Below are 20,615 nucleotides of genomic sequence, written 5' to 3'. Positions count from 1 at the left end.
GAATTTCCTTGTGGTTAACTCTTTAGATTTGGAAGGGTCGAACATCAAAGCAGCAAACACAAAAACCTGAAGGGAACAACCTAAACTTAACTACTGAAATTAATGGAACCAAAAGACATGTTCCTATCCTGACTCCTCTTCCAGAAACAGGAGAAAAAATGGGTTCAACTCAAATGATACCCACCCCCCGAACCTGGCTGGGACATCCTCAACAGATCTTAAGACACGTTACAAGTGTAAGGGGTCAATTCTTAATACAGTTTTCGAGTTTTGGCAGTGTTATTTTTCCCGTTTTGCTGATATTTTAATTCATCCGACAGGACAGTGATTCCTATAGGCTGCGGGGATTTGGCGACGTCTATTAAGGGACACCGTAGCGCTCCCTCTCGCCCTCTCTCTCTCTCCACTGCCGGTCCTGTGTGTGTGAGTAAGTGCAGCGTGGCCGCAGCAGGTGCGGACACAAATTGTTTGTTGCGGTGAGTTTGCTGAAAGTAACTTTAATGTCAACGGAGATCACTCAGAAAACGTTCCGCAAATATTAACCTTTATTCCGTCCCTAGAGCCAGCGTACAGCTGTGTGCGTGAGGGTGAGACTGTATCAGCGTCGGCATAAATGCGCGCTGTAATCTTCAGTCATAAGAGTAATACTTGTAAGTAATGCGCCGGAACAATTAACAGAGTCTTCACTATTGTGTGCGTGACATTAAGTTAAGTTGTCTTTTCCTGTTTTAGTAATTGCTCTCAAGACAATAAGGACGGCGTGGATCCCTGCTTTATTTTAAATGAATTAAAGGTATGACATAATGATGTGTTTTATGATTGTCAATGTTTTCAAACATTTTGATAAACTGGTTTAAATTGTGTGAACTAACTACAACAAGTTTGTTTTATAGGGCTGCCTTATTTGACCTTATTTAAATTTAGTTTCTTTCTGATTTATTGGTTTGATTATTGTGCTTTTTGTTTTATTTTATTTTGTTCTATGGGAATGTGCAATATGGTTGACTGGTACGTATTAAATAAATTGTATATTTCTGAAATCACAGCCTCTTCTGCTGATGTTTTAATGTTCCTTACAGGACGGTGATTCTTATAGGCTGCAGGGAGTCGGCGAAGTCTTTTTAGGGACCCCGTAACTCTTCCCTTCTCCCCCTCTCTCTCTCCCCCCACTGCCGGTCCTGTGTGTGTGAGGAAGTGTAGCGTGGGCCGAGCAGGGATGGATTTATAAAAGAGTGCGTAGGATTCTTACTAAAAGTGTGCTTACGCCAAAAAAAGCAGGAAATGGCGTAAGCCAAAGCTAATTCCGATTTATAAAACCGTGCGCACGCAAAACCTGAACTCCAAATCCGCTCTCCACACGCTCAATTTCTACTATAAATGGTCAATGCATAGCACGTCACGAATATTAAATTATGAAGCTGACCAATGGTTTTCCACCGCGAGTCCTGACGGAGGCACGGCATCAAGCGATGTGAAGAGGAAGTAAAACTTTCAGACACTGACATCGAGGTGTTTGTTAGTGAGATGGAGGTGAAGAGCGACTTATGGGACAGCTGTGATGTCACTAATAAAGGAAATACACTGATACTCTGCCGCTGCTGCTGTGGATAACACAATGTGTGAGAATAGAAATCGCTGAACCCTCGCTTCCTCCTCATACTTCCATTCGCATGCACACATCGTCCAGAACCCCCCACCGGGGTCACGGTAGTATTTATCCATTTAGAGAATCGGACCGCTTCCCTCACATCAGTGGATCCTTGCCTCCACTCTGGGATCTTATTTGGAAAGTTTATTCATTTCTTGTAAGTGATCTCCTGTGCGCTCTGCCCGCTCTCTGTGCGCTCTGCGCCACTGCGCTCTCTGCGGTCTGCGCGCTCTGCTGAATTATGTTGAATTTCATTTAAAACAATAATAAACAGACAAATAAATTTACATGACAATTGTTTACAGTGCGGGAGTTACACTCCAACAGAACGCATCACACTCGCGCTGTGGGTTTTACGCGGTGTCATTGCCGCCGGTCTACGGGGAGTATGACGGAAGTTGCATGTGCGCAGGACATCAGCTCCTGTGGAAACACACGAGCAAAGCGATGACGGAAGCGACGCTGATGGGATCGGTCCCAGAATTTCCTTGTGGTTAACTCTTTAGATTTGGAAGGGTCGAACATCAAAGCAGCAAACACAAAAACCTGAAGGGAACAACCTAAACTTAACTACTGAAATTAATGGAACCAAAAGACATGTTCCTATCCTGACTCCTCTTCCAGAAACAGGAGAAAAAATGGGTTCAACTCAAATGATACCCACCCCCCGAACCTGGCTGGGACATCCTCAACAGATCTTAAGACACGTTACAAGTGTAAGGGGTCAATTCTTAATACAGTTTTCGAGTTTTGGCAGTGTTATTTTTCCCGTTTTGCTGATATTTTAATTCATCCGACAGGACAGTGATTCCTATAGGCTGCGGGGATTTGGCGACGTCTATTAAGGGACACCGTAGCGCTCCCTCTCGCCCTCTCTCTCTCTCCACTGCCGGTCCTGTGTGTGTGAGTAAGTGCAGCGTGGCCGCAGCAGGTGCGGACACAAATTGTTTGTTGCGGTGAGTTTGCTGAAAGTAACTTTAATGTCAACGGAGATCACTCAGAAAACGTTCCGCAAATATTAACCTTTATTCCGTCCCTAGAGCCAGCGTACAGCTGTGTGCGTGAGGGTGAGACTGTATCAGCGTCGGCATAAATGCGCGCTGTAATCTTCAGTCATAAGAGTAATACTTGTAAGTAATGCGCCGGAACAATTAACAGAATCTTCACTACTGTGTGCGTGACATTAAGTTAAGTTGTCTTTTCCTGTTTTAGTAATTGCTCTCAAGACAATAAGGACGGCGTGGATCCCTGCTTTATTTTAAATGAAATAAAGGTATGACATAATGATGTGTTTTATGATTGTCAATGTTTTCAAACATTTTGATAAACTGGTTTAAATTGTGTGAACTAACTACAACAAGTTTGTTTTATAGGGCTGCCTTATTTGACCTTATTTAAATTTAGTTTCTTTCTGATTTATTGGTTTGATTATTGTGCTTTTTGTTTTATTTTATTTTGTTCTATGGGAATGTGCAATATGGTTGACTGGTACGTATTAAATAAATTGTATATTTCTGAAATCACAGCCTCTTCTGCTGATGTTTTAATGTTCCTGACAGGACGGTGATTCTTATAGGCTGCAGGGAGTCGGCGAAGTCTATTTAGGGACCCCCTAACTCTTCCCTTCTCCCCCTCTCTCTCTCCCCCCACTGCCGGTCCTGTGTGTGTGAGGAAGTGTAGCGTGGGCCGAGCAGGGATGGATTTATAAAAGAGTGCGTAGGATTCTTACTAAAAGTGTGCTTACGCCAAAAAAAGCAGGAAATGGCGTAAGCCAAAGCTAATTCCGATTTATAAAACCGTGCGCACGCAAAACCTGAACTCCAAATCCGCTCTCCACACGCTCAATTTCTACTATAAATGGTCAATGCATAGCACGTCACGAATATTAAATTATGAAGCTGACCAATGGTTTTCCACCGCGAGTCCTGACGGAGGCACGGCATCAAGCGATGTGAAGAGGAAGTAAAACTTTCAGACACTGACATCGAGGTGTTTGTTAGTGAGATGGAGGTGAAGAGCGACTTATGGGACAGCTGTGATGTCACTAATAAAGGAAATACACTGATACTCTGCCGCTGCTGCTGTGGATAACACAATGTGTGAGAATAGAAATCGCTGAACCCTCGCTTCCTCCTCATACTTCCATTCGCATGCACACATCGTCCAGAACCCCCCACCGGGGTCACGGTAGTATTTATCCATTTAGAGAATCGGACCGCTTCCCTCACATCAGTGGATCCTTGCCTCCACTCTGGGATCTTATTTGGAAAGTTTATTCATTTCTTGTAAGTGATCTCCTGTGCGCTCTGCCCGCTCTCTGTGCGCTCTGCGCCACTGCGCTCTCTGCGGTCTGCGCGCTCTGCTGAATTATGTTGAATTTCATTTAAAACAATAATAAACAGACAAATAAATTTACATGACAATTGTTTACAGTGCGGGAGTTACACTCCAACAGAACGCATCACACTCGCGCTGTGGGTTTTACGCGGTGTCATTGCCGCCGGTCTACGGGGAGTATGACGGAAGTTGCATGTGCGCAGGACATCAGCTCCTGTGGAAACACACGAGCAAAGCGATGACGGAAGCGACGCTGATGGGATCGGTCCCAGAATTTCCTTGTGGTTAACTCTTTAGATTTGGAAGGGTCGAACATCAAAGCAGCAAACACAAAAACCTGAAGGGAACAACCTAAACTTAACTACTGAAATTAATGGAACCAAAAGACATGTTCCTATCCTGACTCCTCTTCCAGAAACAGGAGAAAAAATGGGTTCAACTCAAATGATACCCACCCCCCGAACCTGGCTGGGACATCCTCAACAGATCTTAAGACACGTTACAAGTGTAAGGGGTCAATTCTTAATACAGTTTTCGAGTTTTGGCAGTGTTATTTTTCCCGTTTTGCTGATATTTTAATTCATCCGACAGGACAGTGATTCCTATAGGCTGCGGGGATTTGGCGACGTCTATTAAGGGACACCGTAGCGCTCCCTCTCGCCCTCTCTCTCTCTCCACTGCCGGTCCTGTGTGTGTGAGTAAGTGCAGCGTGGCCGCAGCAGGTGCGGACACAAATTGTTTGTTGCGGTGAGTTTGCTGAAAGTAACTTTAATGTCAACGGAGATCACTCAGAAAACGTTCCGCAAATATTAACCTTTATTCCGTCCCTAGAGCCAGCGTACAGCTGTGTGCGTGAGGGTGAGACTGTATCAGCGTCGGCATAAATGCGCGCTGTAATCTTCAGTCATAAGAGTAATACTTGTAAGTAATGCGCCGGAACAATTAACAGAATCTTCACTATTGTGTGCGTGACATTAAGTTAAGTTGTCTTTTCCTGTTTTAGTAATTGCTCTCAAGACAATAAGGACGGCGTGGATCCCTGCTTTATTTTAAATGAATTAAAGGTATGACATAATGATGTGTTTTATGATTGTCAATGTTTTCAAACATTTTGATAAACTGGTTTAAATTGTGTGAACTAACTACAACAAGTTTGTTTTATAGGGCTGCCTTATTTGACCTTATTTAAATTTAGTTTCTTTCTGATTTATTGGTTTGATTATTGTGCTTTTTGTTTTATTTTATTTTGTTCTATGGGAATGTGCAATATGGTTGACTGGTACGTATTAAATAAATTGTATATTTCTGAAATCACAGCCTCTTCTGCTGATGTTTTAATGTTCCTGACAGGACGGTGATTCTTATAGGCTGCAGGGAGTCGGCGAAGTCTATTTAGGGACCCCCTAACTCTTCCCTTCTCCCCCTCTCTCTCTCCCCCCACTGCCGGTCCTGTGTGTGTGAGGAAGTGTTGCGTGGGCCGAGCAGGGATGGATTTATAAAAGAGTGCGTAGGATTCTTACTAAAAGTGTGCTTATGCCCAAAAGCAGGAAATGGCGTAAGCCAAAGCTAATTCCGATTTATAAAACCGTGCGCACGCAAAACCTGAACTCCAAATCCGCTCTCCACACGCTCAATTTCTACTATAAATGGTCAATGCATAGCACGTCACGAATATTAAATTATGAAGCTGACCAATGGTTTTCCACCGCGAGTCCTGACGGAGGCACGGCATCAAGCGATGTGAAGAGGAAGTAAAACTTTCAGACACTGACATCGAGGTGTTTGTTAGTGAGATGGAGGTGAAGAGCGACTTATGGGACAGCTGTGATGTCACTAATAAAGGAAATACACTGATACTCTGCCGCTGCTGCTGTGGATAACACAATGTGTGAGAATAGAAATCGCTGAACCCTCGCTTCCTCCTCATACTTCCATTCGCATGCACACATCGTCCAGAACCCCCCACCGGGGTCACGGTAGTATTTATCCATTTAGAGAATCGGACCGCTTCCCTCACATCAGTGGATCCTTGCCTCCACTCTGGGATCTTATTTGGAAAGTTTATTCATTTCTTGTAAGTGATCTCCTGTGCGCTCTGCCCGCTCTCTGTGCGCTCTGCGCCACTGCGCTCTCTGCGGTCTGCGCGCTCTGCTGAATTATGTTGAATTTCATTTAAAACAATAATAAACAGACAAATAAATTTACATGACAATTGTTTACAGTGCGGGAGTTACACTCCAACAGAACGCATCACACTCGCGCTGTGGGTTTTACGCGGTGTCATTGCCGCCGGTCTACGGGGAGTATGACGGAAGTTGCATGTGCGCAGGACATCAGCTCCTGTGGAAACACACGAGCAAAGCGATGACGGAAGCGACGCTGATGGGATCGGTCCCAGAATTTCCTTGTGGTTAACTCTTTAGATTTGGAAGGGTCGAACATCAAAGCAGCAAACACAAAAACCTGAAGGGAACAACCTAAACTTAACTACTGAAATTAATGGAACCAAAAGACATGTTCCTATCCTGACTCCTCTTCCAGAAACAGGAGAAAAAATGGGTTCAACTCAAATGATACCCACCCCCCGAACCTGGCTGGGACATCCTCAACAGATCTTAAGACACGTTACAAGTGTAAGGGGTCAATTCTTAATACAGTTTTCGAGTTTTGGCAGTGTTATTTTTCCCGTTTTGCTGATATTTTAATTCATCCGACAGGACAGTGATTCCTATAGGCTGCGGGGATTTGGCGACGTCTATTAAGGGACACCGTAGCGCTCCCTCTCGCCCTCTCTCTCTCTCCACTGCCGGTCCTGTGTGTGTGAGTAAGTGCAGCGTGGCCGCAGCAGGTGCGGACACAAATTGTTTGTTGCGGTGAGTTTGCTGAAAGTAACTTTAATGTCAACGGAGATCACTCAGAAAACGTTCCGCAAATATTAACCTTTATTCCGTCCCTAGAGCCAGCGTACAGCTGTGTGCGTGAGGGTGAGACTGTATCAGCGTCGGCATAAATGCGCGCTGTAATCTTCAGTCATAAGAGTAATACTTGTAAGTAATGCGCCGGAACAATTAACAGAGTCTTCACTATTGTGTGCGTGACATTAAGTTAAGTTGTCTTTTCCTGTTTTAGTAATTGCTCTCAAGACAATAAGGACGGCGTGGATCCCTGCTTTATTTTAAATGAATTAAAGGTATGACATAATGATGTGTTTTATGATTGTCAATGTTTTCAAACATTTTGATAAACTGGTTTAAATTGTGTGAACTAACTACAACAAGTTTGTTTTATAGGGCTGCCTTATTTGACCTTATTTAAATTTAGTTTCTTTCTGATTTATTGGTTTGATTATTGTGCTTTTTGTTTTATTTTATTTTGTTCTATGGGAATGTGCAATATGGTTGACTGGTACGTATTAAATAAATTGTATATTTCTGAAATCACAGCCTCTTCTGCTGATGTTTTAATGTTCCTTACAGGACGGTGATTCTTATAGGCTGCAGGGAGTCGGCGAAGTCTTTTTAGGGACCCCGTAACTCTTCCCTTCTCCCCCTCTCTCTCTCCCCCCACTGCCGGTCCTGTGTGTGTGAGGAAGTGTAGCGTGGGCCGAGCAGGGATGGATTTATAAAAGAGTGCGTAGGATTCTTACTAAAAGTGTGCTTACGCCAAAAAAAGCAGGAAATGGCGTAAGCCAAAGCTAATTCCGATTTATAAAACCGTGCGCACGCAAAACCTGAACTCCAAATCCGCTCTCCACACGCTCAATTTCTACTATAAATGGTCAATGCATAGCACGTCACGAATATTAAATTATGAAGCTGACCAATGGTTTTCCACCGCGAGTCCTGACGGAGGCACGGCATCAAGCGATGTGAAGAGGAAGTAAAACTTTCAGACACTGACATCGAGGTGTTTGTTAGTGAGATGGAGGTGAAGAGCGACTTATGGGACAGCTGTGATGTCACTAATAAAGGAAATACACTGATACTCTGCCGCTGCTGCTGTGGATAACACAATGTGTGAGAATAGAAATCGCTGAACCCTCGCTTCCTCCTCATACTTCCATTCGCATGCACACATCGTCCAGAACCCCCCACCGGGGTCACGGTAGTATTTATCCATTTAGAGAATCGGACCGCTTCCCTCACATCAGTGGATCCTTGCCTCCACTCTGGGATCTTATTTGGAAAGTTTATTCATTTCTTGTAAGTGATCTCCTGTGCGCTCTGCCCGCTCTCTGTGCGCTCTGCGCCACTGCGCTCTCTGCGGTCTGCGCGCTCTGCTGAATTATGTTGAATTTCATTTAAAACAATAATAAACAGACAAATAAATTTACATGACAATTGTTTACAGTGCGGGAGTTACACTCCAACAGAACGCATCACACTCGCGCTGTGGGTTTTACGCGGTGTCATTGCCGCCGGTCTACGGGGAGTATGACGGAAGTTGCATGTGCGCAGGACATCAGCTCCTGTGGAAACACACGAGCAAAGCGATGACGGAAGCGACGCTGATGGGATCGGTCCCAGAATTTCCTTGTGGTTAACTCTTTAGATTTGGAAGGGTCGAACATCAAAGCAGCAAACACAAAAACCTGAAGGGAACAACCTAAACTTAACTACTGAAATTAATGGAACCAAAAGACATGTTCCTATCCTGACTCCTCTTCCAGAAACAGGAGAAAAAATGGGTTCAACTCAAATGATACCCACCCCCCGAACCTGGCTGGGACATCCTCAACAGATCTTAAGACACGTTACAAGTGTAAGGGGTCAATTCTTAATACAGTTTTCGAGTTTTGGCAGTGTTATTTTTCCCGTTTTGCTGATATTTTAATTCATCCGACAGGACAGTGATTCCTATAGGCTGCGGGGATTTGGCGACGTCTATTAAGGGACACCGTAGCGCTCCCTCTCGCCCTCTCTCTCTCTCCACTGCCGGTCCTGTGTGTGTGAGTAAGTGCAGCGTGGCCGCAGCAGGTGCGGACACAAATTGTTTGTTGCGGTGAGTTTGCTGAAAGTAACTTTAATGTCAACGGAGATCACTCAGAAAACGTTCCGCAAATATTAACCTTTATTCCGTCCCTAGAGCCAGCGTACAGCTGTGTGCGTGAGGGTGAGACTGTATCAGCGTCGGCATAAATGCGCGCTGTAATCTTCAGTCATAAGAGTAATACTTGTAAGTAATGCGCCGGAACAATTAACAGAATCTTCACTACTGTGTGCGTGACATTAAGTTAAGTTGTCTTTTCCTGTTTTAGTAATTGCTCTCAAGACAATAAGGACGGCGTGGATCCCTGCTTTATTTTAAATGAAATAAAGGTATGACATAATGATGTGTTTTATGATTGTCAATGTTTTCAAACATTTTGATAAACTGGTTTAAATTGTGTGAACTAACTACAACAAGTTTGTTTTATAGGGCTGCCTTATTTGACCTTATTTAAATTTAGTTTCTTTCTGATTTATTGGTTTGATTATTGTGCTTTTTGTTTTATTTTATTTTGTTCTATGGGAATGTGCAATATGGTTGACTGGTACGTATTAAATAAATTGTATATTTCTGAAATCACAGCCTCTTCTGCTGATGTTTTAATGTTCCTGACAGGACGGTGATTCTTATAGGCTGCAGGGAGTCGGCGAAGTCTATTTAGGGACCCCCTAACTCTTCCCTTCTCCCCCTCTCTCTCTCCCCCCACTGCCGGTCCTGTGTGTGTGAGGAAGTGTAGCGTGGGCCGAGCAGGGATGGATTTATAAAAGAGTGCGTAGGATTCTTACTAAAAGTGTGCTTACGCCAAAAAAAGCAGGAAATGGCGTAAGCCAAAGCTAATTCCGATTTATAAAACCGTGCGCACGCAAAACCTGAACTCCAAATCCGCTCTCCACACGCTCAATTTCTACTATAAATGGTCAATGCATAGCACGTCACGAATATTAAATTATGAAGCTGACCAATGGTTTTCCACCGCGAGTCCTGACGGAGGCACGGCATCAAGCGATGTGAAGAGGAAGTAAAACTTTCAGACACTGACATCGAGGTGTTTGTTAGTGAGATGGAGGTGAAGAGCGACTTATGGGACAGCTGTGATGTCACTAATAAAGGAAATACACTGATACTCTGCCGCTGCTGCTGTGGATAACACAATGTGTGAGAATAGAAATCGCTGAACCCTCGCTTCCTCCTCATACTTCCATTCGCATGCACACATCGTCCAGAACCCCCCACCGGGGTCACGGTAGTATTTATCCATTTAGAGAATCGGACCGCTTCCCTCACATCAGTGGATCCTTGCCTCCACTCTGGGATCTTATTTGGAAAGTTTATTCATTTCTTGTAAGTGATCTCCTGTGCGCTCTGCCCGCTCTCTGTGCGCTCTGCGCCACTGCGCTCTCTGCGGTCTGCGCGCTCTGCTGAATTATGTTGAATTTCATTTAAAACAATAATAAACAGACAAATAAATTTACATGACAATTGTTTACAGTGCGGGAGTTACACTCCAACAGAACGCATCACACTCGCGCTGTGGGTTTTACGCGGTGTCATTGCCGCCGGTCTACGGGGAGTATGACGGAAGTTGCATGTGCGCAGGACATCAGCTCCTGTGGAAACACACGAGCAAAGCGATGACGGAAGCGACGCTGATGGGATCGGTCCCAGAATTTCCTTGTGGTTAACTCTTTAGATTTGGAAGGGTCGAACATCAAAGCAGCAAACACAAAAACCTGAAGGGAACAACCTAAACTTAACTACTGAAATTAATGGAACCAAAAGACATGTTCCTATCCTGACTCCTCTTCCAGAAACAGGAGAAAAAATGGGTTCAACTCAAATGATACCCACCCCCCGAACCTGGCTGGGACATCCTCAACAGATCTTAAGACACGTTACAAGTGTAAGGGGTCAATTCTTAATACAGTTTTCGAGTTTTGGCAGTGTTATTTTTCCCGTTTTGCTGATATTTTAATTCATCCGACAGGACAGTGATTCCTATAGGCTGCGGGGATTTGGCGACGTCTATTAAGGGACACCGTAGCGCTCCCTCTCGCCCTCTCTCTCTCTCCACTGCCGGTCCTGTGTGTGTGAGTAAGTGCAGCGTGGCCGCAGCAGGTGCGGACACAAATTGTTTGTTGCGGTGAGTTTGCTGAAAGTAACTTTAATGTCAACGGAGATCACTCAGAAAACGTTCCGCAAATATTAACCTTTATTCCGTCCCTAGAGCCAGCGTACAGCTGTGTGCGTGAGGGTGAGACTGTATCAGCGTCGGCATAAATGCGCGCTGTAATCTTCAGTCATAAGAGTAATACTTGTAAGTAATGCGCCGGAACAATTAACAGAATCTTCACTATTGTGTGCGTGACATTAAGTTAAGTTGTCTTTTCCTGTTTTAGTAATTGCTCTCAAGACAATAAGGACGGCGTGGATCCCTGCTTTATTTTAAATGAATTAAAGGTATGACATAATGATGTGTTTTATGATTGTCAATGTTTTCAAACATTTTGATAAACTGGTTTAAATTGTGTGAACTAACTACAACAAGTTTGTTTTATAGGGCTGCCTTATTTGACCTTATTTAAATTTAGTTTCTTTCTGATTTATTGGTTTGATTATTGTGCTTTTTGTTTTATTTTATTTTGTTCTATGGGAATGTGCAATATGGTTGACTGGTACGTATTAAATAAATTGTATATTTCTGAAATCACAGCCTCTTCTGCTGATGTTTTAATGTTCCTGACAGGACGGTGATTCTTATAGGCTGCAGGGAGTCGGCGAAGTCTATTTAGGGACCCCCTAACTCTTCCCTTCTCCCCCTCTCTCTCTCCCCCCACTGCCGGTCCTGTGTGTGTGAGGAAGTGTTGCGTGGGCCGAGCAGGGATGGATTTATAAAAGAGTGCGTAGGATTCTTACTAAAAGTGTGCTTATGCCCAAAAGCAGGAAATGGCGTAAGCCAAAGCTAATTCCGATTTATAAAACCGTGCGCACGCAAAACCTGAACTCCAAATCCGCTCTCCACACGCTCAATTTCTACTATAAATGGTCAATGCATAGCACGTCACGAATATTAAATTATGAAGCTGACCAATGGTTTTCCACCGCGAGTCCTGACGGAGGCACGGCATCAAGCGATGTGAAGAGGAAGTAAAACTTTCAGACACTGACATCGAGGTGTTTGTTAGTGAGATGGAGGTGAAGAGCGACTTATGGGACAGCTGTGATGTCACTAATAAAGGAAATACACTGATACTCTGCCGCTGCTGCTGTGGATAACACAATGTGTGAGAATAGAAATCGCTGAACCCTCGCTTCCTCCTCATACTTCCATTCGCATGCACACATCGTCCAGAACCCCCCACCGGGGTCACGGTAGTATTTATCCATTTAGAGAATCGGACCGCTTCCCTCACATCAGTGGATCCTTGCCTCCACTCTGGGATCTTATTTGGAAAGTTTATTCATTTCTTGTAAGTGATCTCCTGTGCGCTCTGCCCGCTCTCTGTGCGCTCTGCGCCACTGCGCTCTCTGCGGTCTGCGCGCTCTGCTGAATTATGTTGAATTTCATTTAAAACAATAATAAACAGACAAATAAATTTACATGACAATTGTTTACAGTGCGGGAGTTACACTCCAACAGAACGCATCACACTCGCGCTGTGGGTTTTACGCGGTGTCATTGCCGCCGGTCTACGGGGAGTATGACGGAAGTTGCATGTGCGCAGGACATCAGCTCCTGTGGAAACACACGAGCAAAGCGATGACGGAAGCGACGCTGATGGGATCGGTCCCAGAATTTCCTTGTGGTTAACTCTTTAGATTTGGAAGGGTCGAACATCAAAGCAGCAAACACAAAAACCTGAAGGGAACAACCTAAACTTAACTACTGAAATTAATGGAACCAAAAGACATGTTCCTATCCTGACTCCTCTTCCAGAAACAGGAGAAAAAATGGGTTCAACTCAAATGATACCCACCCCCCGAACCTGGCTGGGACATCCTCAACAGATCTTAAGACACGTTACAAGTGTAAGGGGTCAATTCTTAATACAGTTTTCGAGTTTTGGCAGTGTTATTTTTCCCGTTTTGCTGATATTTTAATTCATCCGACAGGACAGTGATTCCTATAGGCTGCGGGGATTTGGCGACGTCTATTAAGGGACACCGTAGCGCTCCCTCTCGCCCTCTCTCTCTCTCCACTGCCGGTCCTGTGTGTGTGAGTAAGTGCAGCGTGGCCGCAGCAGGTGCGGACACAAATTGTTTGTTGCGGTGAGTTTGCTGAAAGTAACTTTAATGTCAACGGAGATCACTCAGAAAACGTTCCGCAAATATTAACCTTTATTCCGTCCCTAGAGCCAGCGTACAGCTGTGTGCGTGAGGGTGAGACTGTATCAGCGTCGGCATAAATGCGCGCTGTAATCTTCAGTCATAAGAGTAATACTTGTAAGTAATGCGCCGGAACAATTAACAGAGTCTTCACTATTGTGTGCGTGACATTAAGTTAAGTTGTCTTTTCCTGTTTTAGTAATTGCTCTCAAGACAATAAGGACGGCGTGGATCCCTGCTTTATTTTAAATGAATTAAAGGTATGACATAATGATGTGTTTTATGATTGTCAATGTTTTCAAACATTTTGATAAACTGGTTTAAATTGTGTGAACTAACTACAACAAGTTTGTTTTATAGGGCTGCCTTATTTGACCTTATTTAAATTTAGTTTCTTTCTGATTTATTGGTTTGATTATTGTGCTTTTTGTTTTATTTTATTTTGTTCTATGGGAATGTGCAATATGGTTGACTGGTACGTATTAAATAAATTGTATATTTCTGAAATCACAGCCTCTTCTGCTGATGTTTTAATGTTCCTTACAGGACGGTGATTCTTATAGGCTGCAGGGAGTCGGCGAAGTCTTTTTAGGGACCCCGTAACTCTTCCCTTCTCCCCCTCTCTCTCTCCCCCCACTGCCGGTCCTGTGTGTGTGAGGAAGTGTAGCGTGGGCCGAGCAGGGATGGATTTATAAAAGAGTGCGTAGGATTCTTACTAAAAGTGTGCTTACGCCAAAAAAAGCAGGAAATGGCGTAAGCCAAAGCTAATTCCGATTTATAAAACCGTGCGCACGCAAAACCTGAACTCCAAATCCGCTCTCCACACGCTCAATTTCTACTATAAATGGTCAATGCATAGCACGTCACGAATATTAAATTATGAAGCTGACCAATGGTTTTCCACCGCGAGTCCTGACGGAGGCACGGCATCAAGCGATGTGAAGAGGAAGTAAAACTTTCAGACACTGACATCGAGGTGTTTGTTAGTGAGATGGAGGTGAAGAGCGACTTATGGGACAGCTGTGATGTCACTAATAAAGGAAATACACTGATACTCTGCCGCTGCTGCTGTGGATAACACAATGTGTGAGAATAGAAATCGCTGAACCCTCGCTTCCTCCTCATACTTCCATTCGCATGCACACATCGTCCAGAACCCCCCACCGGGGTCACGGTAGTATTTATCCATTTAGAGAATCGGACCGCTTCCCTCACATCAGTGGATCCTTGCCTCCACTCTGGGATCTTATTTGGAAAGTTTATTCATTTCTTGTAAGTGATCTCCTGTGCGCTCTGCCCGCTCTCTGTGCGCTCTGCGCCACTGCGCTCTCTGCGGTCTGCGCGCTCTGCTGAATTATGTTGAATTTCATTTAAAACAATAATAAACAGACAAATAAATTTACATGACAATTGTTTACAGTGCGGGAGTTACACTCCAACAGAACGCATCACACTCGCGCTGTGGGTTTTACGCGGTGTCATTGCCGCCGGTCTACGGGGAGTATGACGGAAGTTGCATGTGCGCAGGACATCAGCTCCTGTGGAAACACACGAGCAAAGCGATGACGGAAGCGACGCTGATGGGATCGGTCCCAGAATTTCCTTGTGGTTAACTCTTTAGATTTGGAAGGGTCGAACATCAAAGCAGCAAACACAAAAACCTGAAGGGAACAACCTAAACTTAACTACTGAAATTAATGGAACCAAAAGACATGTTCCTATCCTGACTCCTCTTCCAGAAACAGGAGAAAAAATGGGTTCAACTCAAATGATACCCACCCCCCGAACCTGGCTGGGACATCCTCAACAGATCTTAAGACACGTTACAAGTGTAAGGGGTCAATTCTTAATACAGTTTTCGAGTTTTGGCAGTGTTATTTTTCCCGTTTTGCTGATATTTTAATTCATCCGACAGGACAGTGATTCCTATAGGCTGCGGGGATTTGGCGACGTCTATTAAGGGACACCGTAGCGCTCCCTCTCGCCCTCTCTCTCTCTCCACTGCCGGTCCTGTGTGTGTGAGTAAGTGCAGCGTGGCCGCAGCAGGTGCGGACACAAATTGTTTGTTGCGGTGAGTTTGCTGAAAGTAACTTTAATGTCAACGGAGATCACTCAGAAAACGTTCCGCAAATATTAACCTTTATTCCGTCCCTAGAGCCAGCGTACAGCTGTGTGCGTGAGGGTGAGACTGTATCAGCGTCGGCATAAATGCGCGCTGTAATCTTCAGTCATAAGAGTAATACTTGTAAGTAATGCGCCGGAACAATTAACAGAATCTTCACTATTGTGTGCGTGACATTAAGTTAAGTTGTCTTTTCCTGTTTTAGTAATTGCTCTCAAGACAATAAGGACGGCGTGGATCCCTGCTTTATTTTAAATGAATTAAAGGTATGACATAATGATGTGTTTTATGATTGTCAATGTTTTCAAACATTTTGATAAACTGGTTTAAATTGTGTGAACTAACTACAACAAGTTTGTTTTATAGGGCTGCCTTATTTGACCTTATTTAAATTTAGTTTCTTTCTGATTTATTGGTTTGATTATTGTGCTTTTTGTTTTATTTTATTTTGTTCTATGGGAATGTGCAATATGGTTGACTGGTACGTATTAAATAAATTGTATATTTCTGAAATCACAGCCTCTTCTGCTGATGTTTTAATGTTCCTGACAGGACGGTGATTCTTATAGGCTGCAGGGAGTCGGCGAAGTCTATTTAGGGACCCCCTAACTCTTCCCTTCTCCCCCTCTCTCTCTCCCCCCACTGCCGGTCCTGTGTGTGTGAGGAAGTGTTGCGTGGGCCGAGCAGGGATGGATTTATAAAAGAGTGCGTAGGATTCTTACTAAAAGTGTGCTTATGCCCAAAAGCAGGAAATGGCGTAAGCCAAAGCTAATTCCGATTTATAAAACCGTGCGCACGCAAAACCTGAACTCCAAATCCGCTCTCCACACGCTCAATTTCTACTATAAATGGTCAATGCATAGCACGTCACGAATATTAAATTATGAAGCTGACCAATGGTTTTCCACCGCGAGTCCTGACGGAGGCACGGCATCAAGCGATGTGAAGAGGAAGTAAAACTTTCAGACACTGACATCGAGGTGTTTGTTAGTGAGATGGAGGTGAAGAGCGACTTATGGGACAGCTGTGATGTCACTAATAAAGGAAATACACTGATACTCTGCCGCTGCTGCTGTGGATAACACAATGTGTGAGAATAGAAATCGCTGAACCCTCGCTTCCTCCTCATACTTCCATTCGCATGCACACATCGTCCAGAACCCCCCACCGGGGTCACGGTAGTATTTATCCATTTAGAGAATCGGACCGCTTCCCTCACATCAGTGGATCCTTGCCTCCACTCTGGGATCTTATTTGGAAAGTTTATTCATTTCTTGTAAGTGATCTCCTGTGCGCTCTGCCCGCTCTCTGTGCGCTCTGCGCCACTGCGCTCTCTGCGGTCTGCGCGCTCTGCTGAATTATGTTGAATTTCATTTAAAACAATAATAAACAGACAAATAAATTTACATGACAATTGTTTACAGTGCGGGAGTTACACTCCAACAGAACGCATCACACTCGCGCTGTGGGTTTTACGCGGTGTCATTGCCGCCGGTCTACGGGGAGTATGACGGAAGTTGCATGTGCGCAGGACATCAGCTCCTGTGGAAACACACGAGCAAAGCGATGACGGAAGCGACGCTGATGGGATCGGTCCCAGAATTTCCTTGTGGGTAACTCTTTAGATTTGGAAGGGTCGAACATCAAAGCAGCAAACACAAAAACCTGAAGGGAACAACCTAAACTTAACTACTGAAATTAATGGAACCAAAAGACATGTTCCTATCCTGACTCCTCTTCCAGAAACAGGAGAAAAAATGGGTTCAACTCAAATGATACCCACCCCCCGAACCTGGCTGGGACATCCTCAACAGATCTTAAGACACGTTACAAGTGTAAGGGGTCAATTCTTAATACAGTTTTCGAGTTTTGGCAGTGTTATTTTTCCCGTTTTGCTGATATTTTAATTCATCCGACAGGACAGTGATTCCTATAGGCTGCGGGGATTTGGCGACGTCTATTAAGGGACACCGTAGCGCTCCCTCTCGCCCTCTCTCTCTCTCCACTGCCGGTCCTGTGTGTGTGAGTAAGTGCAGCGTGGCCGCAGCAGGTGCGGACACAAATTGTTTGTTGCGGTGAGTTTGCTGAAAGTAACTTTAATGTCAACGGAGATCACTCAGAAAACGTTCCGCAAATATTAACCTTTATTCCGTCCCTAGAGCCAGCGTACAGCTGTGTGTGTGTGCGTGAGGGTGAGACTGTATCAGCGTCGGCATAAATGCGCGCTGTAATCTTCAGTCATAAGAGTAATACTTGTAAGTAATGCGCCGGAACAATTAACAGAGTCTTCACTATTGTGTGCGTGACATTAAGTTAAGTTGTCTTTTCCTGTTTTAGTAATTGCTCTCAAGACAATAAGGACGGCGTGGATCCCTGCTTTATTTTAAATGAATTAAAGGTATGACATAATGATGTGTTTTATGATTGTCAATGTTTTCAAACATTTTGATAAACTGGTTTAAATTGTGTGAACTAACTACAACAAGTTTGTTTTATAGGGCTGCCTTATTTGACCTTATTTAAATTTAGTTTCTTTCTGATTTATTGGTTTGATTATTGTGCTTTTTGTTTTATTTTATTTTGTTCTATGGGAATGTGCAATATGGTTGACTGGTACGTATTAAATAAATTGTATATTTCTGAAATCACAGCCTCTTCTGCTGATGTTTTAATGTTCCTGACAGGACGGTGATTCTTATAGGCTGCAGGGAGTCGGCGAAGTCTTTTTAGGGACCCCGTAACTCTTCCCTTCTCCCCCTCTCTCTCTCCCCCCACTGCCGGTCCTGTGTGTGTGAGGAAGTGTAGCGTGGGCCGAGCAGGGATGGATTTATAAAAGAGTGCGTAGGATTCTTACTAAAAGTGTGCTTACGCCAAAAAAAGCAGGAAATGGCGTAAGCCAAAGCTAATTCCGATTTATAAAACCGTGCGCACGCAAAACCTGAACTCCAAATCCGCTCTCCACACGCTCAATTTCTACTATAAATGGTCAATGCATAGCACGTCACGAATATTAAATTATGAAGCTGACCAATGGTTTTCCACCGCGAGTCCTGACGGAGGCACGGCATCAAGCGATGTGAAGAGGAAGTAAAACTTTCAGACACTGACATCGAGGTGTTTGTTAGTGAGATGGAGGTGAAGAGCGACTTATGGGACAGCTGTGATGTCACTAATAAAGGAAATACACTGATACTCTGCCGCTGCTGCTGTGGATAACACAATGTGTGAGAATAGAAATCGCTGAACCCTCGCTTCCTCCTCATACTTCCATTCGCATGCACACATCGTCCAGAACCCCCCACCGGGGTCACGGTAGTATTTATCCATTTAGAGAATCGGACCGCTTCCCTCACATCAGTGGATCCTTGCCTCCACTCTGGGATCTTATTTGGAAAGTTTATTCATTTCTTGTAAGTGATCTCCTGTGCGCTCTGCCCGCTCTCTGTGCGCTCTGCGCCACTGCGCTCTCTGCGGTCTGCGCGCTCTGCTGAATTATGTTGAATTTCATTTAAAACAATAATAAACAGACAAATAAATTTACATGACAATTGTTTACAGTGCGGGAGTTACACTCCAACAGAACGCATCACACTCGCGCTGTGGGTTTTACGCGGTGTCATTGCCGCCGGTCTACGGGGAGTATGACGGAAGTTGCATGTGCGCAGGACATCAGCTCCTGTGGAAACACACGAGCAAAGCGATGACGGAAGCGACGCTGATGGGATCGGTCCCAGAATTTCCTTGTGGTTAACTCTTTAGATTTGGAAGGGTCGAACATCAAAGCAGCAAACACAAAAACCTGAAGGGAACAACCTAAACTTAACTACTGAAATTAATGGAACCAAAAGACATGTTCCTATCCTGACTCCTCTTCCAGAAACAGGAGAAAAAATGGGTTCAACTCAAATGATACCCACCCCCCGAACCTGGCTGGGACATCCTCAACAGATCTTAAGACACGTTACAAGTGTAAGGGGTCAATTCTTAATACAGTTTTCGAGTTTTGGCAGTGTTATTTTTCCCGTTTTGCTGATATTTTAATTCATCCGACAGGACAGTGATTCCTATAGGCTGCGGGGATTTGGCGACGTCTATTAAGGGACACCGTAGCGCTCCCTCTCGCCCTCTCTCTCTCTCTCCACTGCCGGTCCTGTGTGTGTGAGTAAGTGCAGCGTGGCCGCAGCAGGTGCGGACACAAATTGTTTGTTGCGGTGAGTTTGCTGAAAGTAACTTTAATGTCAACGGAGATCACTCAGAAAACGTTCCGCAAATATTAACCTTTATTCCGTCCCTAAAGCCAGCGTACAGCTGTGTGTGTGTGCGTGAGGGTGAGACTGTATCAGCGTCGGCATAAATGCGCGCTGTAATCTTCAGTCATAAGAGTAATACTTGTAAGTAATGCGCCGGAACAATTAACAGAATCTTCACTATTGTGTGCGTGACATTAAGTTAAGTTGTCTTTTCCTGTTTTAGTTATTGCTCTCAAGACAATAAGGACGGCGTGGATCCCTGCTTTATTTTAAATGAATTAAAGGTATGACATAATGATGTGTTTTATGATTGTCAATGTTTTCAAACATTTTGATAAACTGGTTTAAATTGTGTGAACTAACTACAACAAGTTTGTTTTATAGGGCTGCCTTATTTGACCTTATTTAAATTTAGTTTCTTTCTGATTTATTGGTTTGATTATTGTGCTTTTTGTTTTATTTTATTTTGTTCTATGGGAATGTGCAATATGGTTGACTGGTACGTATTAAATAAATTGTATATTTCTGAAATCACAGCCTCTTCTGCTGATGTTTTAATGTTCCTGACAGGACGGTGATTCTTATAGGCTGCAGGGAGTCGGCGAAGTCTATTTAGGGACCCCCTAACTCTTCCCTTCTCCCCCTCTCTCTCTCCCCCCACTGCCGGTCCTGTGTGTGTGAGGAAGTGTTGCGTGGGCCGAGCAGGGATGGATTTATAAAAGAGTGCGTAGGATTCTTACTAAAAGTGTGCTTATGCCCAAAAGCAGGAAATGGCGTAAGCCAAAGCTAATTCCGATTTATAAAACCGTGCGCACGCAAAACCTGAACTCCAAATCCGCTCTCCACACGCTCAATTTCTACTATAAATGGTCAATGCATAGCACGTCACGAACATTAAATTATGAAGCTGACCAATGGTTTTCCACCGCACTGTAAGCCCGGATAA

At 44.1% G+C, this 20,615-nt stretch overlaps 1 protein-coding gene across 1 annotated transcript in view; it reads right to left on the bottom strand.

Moving 5' to 3' along the window:
• LOC128446732 (piggyBac transposable element-derived protein 4-like) overlaps positions 1-20,615 on the bottom strand; it is a 291,349-nt gene that overhangs the window by 185,825 nt on the left and 84,909 nt on the right. The window lies entirely within an intron of this gene.

The sequence above is a fragment of the Pleuronectes platessa genome, chromosome 2, assembly GCF_947347685.1.
Source record: "Pleuronectes platessa chromosome 2, fPlePla1.1, whole genome shotgun sequence".
In the NCBI taxonomy this organism is placed as follows: Eukaryota; Metazoa; Chordata; class Actinopteri; order Pleuronectiformes; family Pleuronectidae; genus Pleuronectes; species Pleuronectes platessa.
Note: the sequence above shows the minus strand (reverse complement) of the source record. Positions and strands in the feature narration are given on the sequence as shown.